This window comes from Halyomorpha halys, unplaced genomic scaffold (assembly GCF_000696795.3).
Source record: "Halyomorpha halys isolate HHAL.00 unplaced genomic scaffold, Hhal_1.1 Scaffold476.1, whole genome shotgun sequence".
Classification (NCBI taxonomy): domain Eukaryota; kingdom Metazoa; phylum Arthropoda; class Insecta; order Hemiptera; family Pentatomidae; genus Halyomorpha; species Halyomorpha halys.
In genome coordinates this window covers 149,711-159,870 of record NW_027115949.1, presented here as the reverse complement: position 1 = coordinate 159,870, position 10,160 = coordinate 149,711, and positions in this window count along the sequence as shown.

Here is a 10,160-nt window from a genome sequence, read left to right as displayed (position 1 = left end):
ATTATATTTTTCATTTATTCTTTCTTGGCCTTTATTTATTCTCACCTTCCTTAGTTTTCCATGACTTAGTCTGTACAATTTTTTGTTTTTATTTTTCTTATATCTACTTTTCTATTTTTACGTGTAATTACGTCTCCTGTTCATTTTGAAATTTACAGTCTACGTTATTTCTTTTTTTATATATACTTTTGTGGTAATTATTATTTTTGTTCAATTTATATAATAATTTTTTCACTTATATTTGCATAATTTTTAACCACATCTTAGTTTACTTCTTTGTATCTTATTATCTTACATTGTCAAAATATAGTTAGTTCTTTTGTATCTTTTTAACCCCTGATGAACTCCTGAAAAGTGGAGTGAAACGTCGGCAAACAAACAGTTATTAACTATGCACCATTCCTTTTAGACCGCACCCCTAACCGAAACTACCAACACGATTCGAACAGTTCTATAGATTGGCCGCTAATTACGATTATTTTGTGTTAAATGTTAACGTTTTTAACATGCTAAATGCTAAAAGTACAGGATTGAGAACAGATTGATTTAAAGTTCAGGTTATATATAATAAAACCACCACAGCTTCGCCACATCATCTATCCTCCACCTCACTTGTTCCTTGTTTCTTCTCCTAGTGTTTTGTTGCATTACTTTCTTAGTATTTTTATCTATAAATTCATTAGTGTCTATCAAAACGACAACAGGCAAAATTGTGTGGAGCTCAGCTGGCCTGTTGCGTGACGTCATTCTGCATTTAGCAAACCTATTAACAGACTCTCAACCATGTAACATGTTATATAGTTTAAACATGCAAAAAGTAGGAAATATTTCTTCATTTCACATATTTTCCTGAGGGACTGTACTTGTACATTCCCATTTCCGCCATCACGCTTTCCAGGTAGGAATATGAATTTGCGACTTCTTTCGGGCTGGCATACTAACACTAAAATAACATATAATCCTTGTAATCTTATTCCTACCGTACCAGATATTATATAACTTTTATTTTATAATGCATAAAAGATATAAATATTATTAATTTATTATTACTAAATTCCTTGGTCCCATCCTCTACACCGTCTATACAGGTGACATTTCAACCAATCCTAACACTATCCTCACCACGTTTGCCGATGACACATGTGTGCTCGGTGTTAATAATAACCCATTAACCGTATCCCAAAATCTCCTATCCCATATCACAATCCCCACACCTCAAAGAATGGTGTCGTATTTGGAGGATTAAAATAAATTCCAACAAACCCCATCAAATCACCTTTACCCTTCGTCGTAAACCTACTGACTGCCCTACATTTCATTTAATGATGTTACTCTTACCTCTGTCGAACAGATCCGCTACCTTGGACTACATTTGGACAAACGATTAACGTGGAATCCTCACAAAAAACTGAAAAGACAGGAAACTGCACGTCGATTTCGACTATTACAACACTTACTAGACAAACGGTCTCAACTGAATCCGGTTTGGACATATGGAGTTGAGCTTTGGGGCTCCACTAAACCTTCGACTTCCTCTCGCATCCAATCCTTACAATCCAAAATCCTGCTTAAAATGCTCCTTACTTTGTCACAAATAAAATCATACATAAAGACCTTAATGTTCCCCCTTGGATCCTCTTCCATTCCAGACAATCCTCCGAAGCGCCTGAAAAGAAGATGGCCACGAGCCAAGCTAATGTTTAATATCATTAGAGTACTACCAATGGGTAGTTTCTTTACACGCCTGTAACACTCAAATTTAACTTATATCAGATTTACTAAATTTATTATAATGTACAGTTGTAAATAGGAATAAATAAATATTTTTAAAAAAAATTATTACTAATAAGACGGTGAAGATGTAGACATGAGTAATACCAAAAGCTGAAGAACATCCCCAGACAGGATCAATACCCTTTCCTTAAAGGTTGTTCTTTAAGGACTACAACAGACGCTTTTAGGGTTTCTACCTCCACTTCCTCTCCCGTAGGCACAAATATTATTTCAGAGGAGAAAGGGTTGTATTGTCGAGTCTCTTAGCGGAGCCAACAGCTGGCTTAGAGGAGGGGGGAGGGGGATCGTAGTAGCTACTTCCCCGTCAACAGTCAGGTTCCGTCTGTGACAGAAATGTTTTTGAATCCCAGCGAACATTTACAAATACAATGTGTTTATCAAGAGAAAATTAGGTATTTAATCTAACTTAAAAAAAAAAAAAATGAATTGTACTTTGGTTTTATAAGCTTACCAATACTCGTTATGAGAGATGTGGATCAAATACGATTCTCAAAACCTTGTTTTTTAATGATGGAAAAACCGTTACGAAATCATATCCACACAACGGATTGAGATAGGGTGCTGAATTTGGTGGTTCTGAACTACATTTTTGGTATTACTTAATTTTTCTCCTGAAACACCCTGTATGAGGGATATAAATTTGCTGTATTGCATCGTTATAGTTATATAAAATAAATTATGAGATATTTTGGAACAATTGAATGTAAACATATAATTTATAACTGCACGAAATTTAGTCCTTGAAGGAGCAAGTAAAGGAACGAGAATTGTTGTTCCTCACCACAGGATCGGGTGGCGGTTGCCGTCTCATACGCCGCTGAGTCCGGTCCAAGGGTGCCGTTGTCTTCTCCTCACGCCTTGTTCTGGATTTCTATGAAGTTGTAGTGGTATAACTTTCACCGTTCCAGTGTTCCTTTCGACGAACGCTGCCCAACATAATAAGTGTGATACGTGGTTGAACAAGTGACCAGGTTGTTGACAAATGACGTGCACCTGTGATATCATGTTGTACTATGTGATTCACGCTGTCTTGTTTTAACATTGAGGGGGCACCAATATGTGCTTGAATAAATTTATATTGGATGTTTAATACAATAGTATTACGTTTACCATAAAAAAAAAAGGGCAGATCTTATAATATAAAATTATGGAACTGAACATTACCGATAATTATTAAAATTTCAAAAAAAAAACATGATTCTAATACTGTTCAACCAATGATCCTGTTCTCTGATCCCATTGCTATTAATCGAAATGAACGAAAACAATCATCGAGATTAGCGAATTTTAGCTCATCTTTTTAAATAACTCGTTGTTCGACTTGACCAAACTCCAGAATGATGTACAGTGTTTTAATTTATTAGTTCAAAAGGAAAAAAAATGTTTCGCCCTTATTTTTTATTTTCTTTAATGAAAACTATATACATTGTAGGAAGAGAGTCCGGGTGGTGGCCAATAAAGGTATCAATATAGTAAAAGAAAACTTAATTATTAACCAACGTTTCGCCCCACTTTGCAGGGCTTCGTCAGAGCTAAATGAAAACAAGTCCGAGTCCTTGCAGTTGTTCTTTGTACTGCAATCAGACAGCCCTGACGAAGGCGTGCAAAGTAGCGAAACGTTGGATAACAATAAATAGTTTCCTTCAATAATTTTGATACCTTTATTGACCGCTACCCGGACTATCTACTTCATACGGTCAACTATCTTCTTCCAATATGAAAAACTATATATAGTTAAAAGTCTTTTTTTTTTTTTTCTTTTTTTTTAAATTTATTTAATGTAATTTACTACTGTACAAAATAATACAATAAGTAAATATGTTGTATGTTTCATATACACTTGAAAATCTTGGGAAGGAACCACCCATTGGTGGTACTTCAAACATTAATTTTAATTAGAAGGTCCCGTGGCCATCTTCTTTTCAGACGCCTCGGAGGATTATCGGGGATTGTTAAGGATGAAAGATTAAGAATTAACCCATTAATAGGATGGTTAAGGAGTTTGGAATGAAAAGACGCATATCTGTTTTGGGCAAAATCTGTAACAAATGGGATGTTAAGGTCTTTGTGGATGAGTTTATTCCTAACGTAATAAGGAGCATCAAGGATTTTGGATTGTAACGATTGGATGCGGAAAGAATTTGATAGTTTGGTGGAGCCTCACAGCTCATTTCCATATGTCCAAATTGGTCTGATTATCGTAGTGCATACTAATTTTTTGTAGTGAATGGGAAGTTTAGAGCGTTTGTCAAGTAAGTGTTGTAGCAATCGGAATCAACGAGCAGTTTCTTGTCGTTTCAGTCTCGTGTGAGTTAAAAGTCAAAATTTATTACTCTGTCAACCATGGGAAAGGGAAATAAAAAATAGCGGCTGATGCAGAAGTTAAAAACATTGATTAAGTACTTTTAAAAAATACTCGTTATTTTCAGTTATAAAAAGGTCCAATTCACAACACGGCTTTACAAGTAAAACAGCCAAATTTCATTAAAAAGTAAACAGTTAAAACAATTAAAGTGCGGAGCCCCTGCAGTTTATTTTATTCCACAGAACTTACATCTTTCGGATTTATTTCATTCCGAGCTCCTTATTCTTAAAACTAGCTACAATACATAATACTTCATAGTTCGTCAATTAAAGCAGGATAAATATTCTGAAATTTGAGATCCAATAAAACTCTTTGCGTTCAATAGTTCCCCAGATACAGTATTTCAATGACCAACATTTTTTTGCAAATAGGGAAAAATCAATCAAAGTTTTTTAAATTGATTTTAGCAAATAGTATAAAAAAGTGCAACTCCTAGGATGATAAACATAGTCAACTACTTTACTCATTAAAAAATACTTCAAACGATTTTACTCTCAGACGCCCATCAGAACTGATCCTCAAAGGTAAAAATGTGAAATGGAATCCTGCCAGTGAAACACCAAGACACCTAGGAATTCACCTAGATCGCCGCCCTACCTGGAATCACCATATCAACATCAAACTAACTCAAACCTAAGCAAGGTTAACAATGCTATATCCTATCCTGAATAGAAATAAAAATTATAAACAGAAACAGCTATTTTTATTTTTAAAATCATTCTCAGGCCACTGCTGATGTATGGCTGTGAAGTCTGGGGAGCGGCATCCTTTACGAAAAGGAAAAAATTACAATATTTTCAAAATAAAGTCGTAAGAATTGCAGTGGATGCTCCTTGGTTTGTAAGAAACATCCAATTGCATCACGAATTACAAATAGACACAATAGAGGATTACATCAAAAAATGGTTCATGAAGTTCCACTCCCAGTTGCCGACAGTTAAAGGAGCAGTGACCAACAACCTGGGAAACCCAACCTCAACCATAAGACTGAAGCCCAGGCTGCTGCAGGACGTCTTGTTATTAATTCTATATTTATCATTTCTGTTACTCTAAAATTTTATTTTATCTTAATTTTTTTTCCTTCATCTTTTTCTAAAATTCATTTTCTTTTTTTTCCATTAGAAGCCAATTATTTATTTTGTTAAATCTATAAATGTCATTGTTTTTGTTATTAACATTAGTTTTATCTTTTATTAAGAATTATTATTTTAATCTATTTATTTTATCTAATTTTTTTTCTTTATAACATTGTATATATGTCTTTTGGGATGTCTTTTGTATGAGACTATAATAATGTACCTCTTACATTAACCATGGCCCACCAGGCCAATCTGGTATTAACAAAATAAATACAACTACTTTATAGCACATTCATGGAGCTTATTGAACACCATTTAATATGGATTAAATTTTCTTAATTATCAATGTTTTTTCCAACTAACTAAAGATCAATATTTTGTGAAATAATTTTTTCAAATATCATGAAAACTGATGCTTATTTACTATTACTTTTATGGAGATAAACGTTATCAACTAAATTATAGCACATTCAACTAGCTTTAATGTGGGTTTTAATAGATACCTCGAGTAGTTCTAGAGATATAGTTTGTCATAAAACAATGTTTTTTCTTCCCGAACGTCGAGAAATCAACTTTATTAAGCAAATTTATTCATGCTAGTTTTACTCCTACTATTCAGAGCTAAAAGACATATATATGTACGCCTTTCGTAGAAGTAGTAGTTTTAATGATATTTGACAAAATAAAGTCACAGTATATTTATTTTTAGTTAATTTGAAAAAAGATTGCTTTTTGAAAAATTGTATCTCTGTAACTAATGAACGGTAATAGCTTTCTTAGAGCTCATATTTTAGAAAACTTAATCCACTTTAAACGATGTCCTTTAAGTTTTTTTAGTGCCGTATGTAGTTTTAAAGTTATAAAGCACCGGATGAAATTTTTTTTTTTGAAACAGCCACCATTTTTTATTTCCTCCAACTATGGCTTGGCATAATTGTCACTTTTGATTAATAACTGTATATATTTATACACATAGAGTAACATTTGACTTACTGATGTCTATTAGCACTCAAATTAAAGCTAGTTTAATAACGGCTTTAAAGTAATTTATCACGTTTATTTTCATAGGAGTAGTAGTTTTCATGAAATTTGCTAAAATAAATTGATTTATAGTTGTTCGGACAAATTTTCATATGGGAATATCATAAAAAGTACTACCCCTACGAAGATAAGTTTCATAAACTACTTTATAGTAAGTTAAATTTCATTTTTCTTGAGTGTTGGCGGACATATGTGCCTCTTATCATTATTGTTCAATTCTTATCCCCATATATTTTATGTATCTCCTACTTATAATACAAGAGCCTAAGAGGAGAAAAAAATATATATTAATATTGTTGTATATATCTACATTAAAGGAGGTAAGAAAAAAAAATGCAGTTATTTTACTCCAATTATTGACTACTTTAATATTAACAGGATACAGTAATTAATTAAGGATTTGCGAATATGCTAAGAGAACGTTTTCTTTGTCTATTTTGACATTAACGGGAGAAGATTAGCATATACTTAATTTATTACTACGCCCTTAAAATATTATTAGTGACACCTCCTTACTTTATTAATGATTATTATGGGCCCTTGGTTTTTTTTTAATATTGTACTCTTTTCGACTTTTCCTGGTTTCACATGGATCGATTCGTTTCATAAGCCTCTCTTTAAATCATTGTTCAATTCTTATTCTCATATAAATTATTTATCACCTACTTATAATACAAGAGCCTGAGAGGAGAAAAAATATATATCAATATTGTTGTTTATATCTACAATAAAGGAGGTAATTAATCATTACCAACAATACTAAAAAACCAAAGAGAAGATCAAATAAAAAGTAGAGTATATTTGCTAAAATATGAGTTCTAATAAAGCTACGTACCTTCTATAGTTCCTGAGATATAGCTTTTTAAATAGCATCAATGCATTCTTTATGCAATGTTAAAAAAGCAGTTATCTCAACCCAATTTTTGATTATTTTAATGAAAACTATGTATAATTACTAGTCAAAATTGATGAGTCTGTCAAGTATAGGTAGGGGGAATAAAAAATGGCAGCTATTTCAAAGCGACAAAAAAAATTTTTTTCATTCCGAGCTCTATATCTTAAACAGTGGCCACAACATAAGAACACCTAAGAGAATGTCATTTAAAGTAGAGTAAATTTTTTAAAATATGATCCCTAATAGAGCTATTTACGTTAAATAGTTCTCGAGATATAGCTTTCATAAAAATGATATGGGACGTACTAAAAGATCAGTAGTTATCGAATTCGTTTTGAGAAATCTGAATCTCAAAAACTATTCGACGTACAGATATCGATTAGCACTCAAATTCAAGCTAGTTTAAAGTACTTATTATTACTTATTAATAAAGTAGTTTATTACTTTTATCTTCGTAGATGTAGTAGTTTTCATAATATTCGGCAAACTAAATTCACAAAATGTTGACTTCTAGTTGTTCAGGCAAAACGTTTGATTTATGAAAAAGTATATCTCAGGAACCATAACATGTAGTACAACTTCATACAATTAGTACAAGAGCCTGAGAGGAGAAAAAAGGCAGTTATTTCACCCCAATCTTTGATTACTTTAATGAAAACTATGTATAATTACTAGTCAAAACTGATGAGTCTGCCAAGTATAGGTAAGGGAATAAAAATGGTGGCTGTTTCAAACCCTTAAAAAAACCTTAATTCTTTATTCGGATCTCTATATCTTAAAAACTACACACAACACTAGAAAATCTAAAACTAATAAGTTTGGTTTATGTAAAGCTTTATTTCAGAAACCATTGGACGTACATATGTCTACCAGCACTCAAATTAAAGCTAGTTAAATGTCCTAATAATGGAATTCATGACTTTAATCTTCATAGGAGTAGTAGTTTTATGATATTTTCCGAAATAAATTCACAAAATGTTTATTTCTAGTTGTTCGGATGAAATTTTTATTAAAGATATCATAAAAACTAATCCTTGAAAGGTAAACATTATAAACTACTTTATAGCACATTAAACACTGGCTTTAATTTGAGTGCTGCTAGTGGGATCGAATCAGAGCAAGCCTGTTAATTGGACGAGTACGTATTAAATGAAGCAGTTATCTTAAACAGAGATTAAGGTTCGTTATTTTAAACTTAGTTAAAACACAAAACTTAGGTAAAAATACAAAATGGTTTTCTAGGAATTTTATCCTCACTTCAGAGTAGAAAATATCTGATCACGTAACTCATCGAGGAAGTTATTAACACCTAAGAAGGAAGGTAGTAAAAAAAAAAAAAAAATCTTTTTTTGGTATATATTCTTTCTTAGTAACAAAAACACGTAGAAGTTACGGATTGCTTTGTAAGTATACAATGCGAAGGCGAAGGTTTACGACCCACTTCCAGATGTAGGTCGGACCAGTCTCCAATGCCTACTTCACCTTGTTGACTTTGTTGACTTTGTTGACTTACCGCAAACTGCCTCTCTTGCAACAAAGCCCTATTGTTGCCTGTTGTTGTTGAATACAATTCTAATCGATCCGGTGCACATTACACCTCTACAGACAGATTTATCGGACCCTTTATAAGGAATGTTCCTATGTTTAAAAGAAACTACCGACGCATCTAATGCAGTATAACACAGAGACGTGTATGGTTGTTAGTACGCCGTTGGCTTCGCGTACGTCTTACAAGGAATTCACTGTAATAAACAAAAAAAAAACTGTTAATAGGAAATAAGATCTTAATGAGACTAAATATTAAAAATAATAGTACAAGAGTCGAGATGAAAAAAAAAAAATCAGCTATTTTACCCCAATTTTTGAATACTTTAATGAAAACTACGTATAATTACTCTTCGAAATTTATGAATCTGCCAAGTATAGGTAGGGGAAATAAAAAATGGCGGCTGTTTCAAAAAGTTAAAAAAAATTTAATTTTTTTCTTAATTATTTATTTAATGTAATTTACAACTGTACTAAATAATACAATAGGTAAATATGTAGTATGTTTCATATACACTTGAAAATCTTGGGAAGGGACTACCCATTGGTGGTACTTCAAACATTAATTTAAATTAGAATGTCCCGTGGCCATCTTCTTTTCAGACGCCTCGGAGGATTATCAGGGATTGTTAAGGATGAAAGATTAAGAATTAATGGGTTAGGATGGTTAAGGAGTTTGGAATGACAAGACGCATATCTGGTGGGTCAAATCTGCAACGAATGGGATGTTAAGGTATTTGTGAATGAGTTTATTTGTGACGTAATAAGGAGCATCAAGGATTTTGGATTGTAACGATTGGATGCGGGAAGAATTTGATGGTTTGGTGAAGCCCTAGAGCTCAATTCCATATGTCCGAATTGGTCTGATTATTGTAGTGTGTACTAATAAAAATTTAATTAAATTTTCATTTTGTACTCAATATCTTTACCATTACCAACAACACTAGAAATCCTATTATTATTATTTTTCTATGGGCAACAGACCATAGCGGCTTATGTCCTCGCGCGATGTATTTCCCAATATTAGGATGTAATATTCCCAGAATTAGGAAATACATCGCGCGTTTCTTGACGTGTTTTTTTTGCAGTTTGGGTTAGTCACTCCCATGCCTACAAAACCTAAGAGAACGGCCATTTAAAGAAGAGTAAATTTGCTAAAATATGAGCCCTAATAGAGTTATTTACGTTAAATAGTTCTCGAGAGATAGTTTTTCCAATTGCAAAATTTCATAAAGAATGCGCTAAAAAATCAGGAGTTAGTGAATTCGTTTTGAGAAATCTGTATCTCAAAAACTATTCGAGGTATAGAATTGTATCAGCACTCAAATTAAAGCTAGTGTTTAATGTTCTTTAAAGTATTTTATAATGTTTACCTTTGGAGGAGTAGTTTTTATATCTTTAATTTTTAAAATTTCATCGGAACAACTAGAAATTAACATTT